This window comes from Parasteatoda tepidariorum, unplaced genomic scaffold, assembly GCF_043381705.1.
Source record: "Parasteatoda tepidariorum isolate YZ-2023 unplaced genomic scaffold, CAS_Ptep_4.0 HiC_scaffold_1077, whole genome shotgun sequence".
Lineage (NCBI taxonomy): Eukaryota > Metazoa > Arthropoda > Arachnida > Araneae > Theridiidae > Parasteatoda > Parasteatoda tepidariorum.
The window spans coordinates 7,554-7,968 of NW_027261326.1; positions in this window are offsets into that span (position 1 = coordinate 7,554).

Sequence of the window (415 nt, forward strand, 5' to 3'; positions counted from 1 at the left end):
TACCTATCGGTGTTGATATAATAGAGCAGGGGTGGCGAACCTTTAAGCACCAACGTGCCATTTTTTCTATAAAAAAACGCTTAATGAGATCATGGACGTGCCGTCAAATAATTTTGACTTCGTGATTTTTGGGAAAATGATACAAAATAGTACCAACTCAAAACTATTTATTTACTATGAAAAAAAACATTCTGCAATGTCTCAGTAATATGCGTAGTTCAACTTAAGTAACATCAGTGTGACTTCTGTTTCAGATAAATAGCAAATAACAAATAACTTATATTAGGTTGTAAGAAGTTAGTTTAAGCAGGACTGTTAATTATTTTTTTTTTGCTAGTCATTTATTGTGAGCTTGTTTTTAATGGTTATTAATTATTTTTTGACATTAATTGTTACATTTTTTGTCAATAATTGC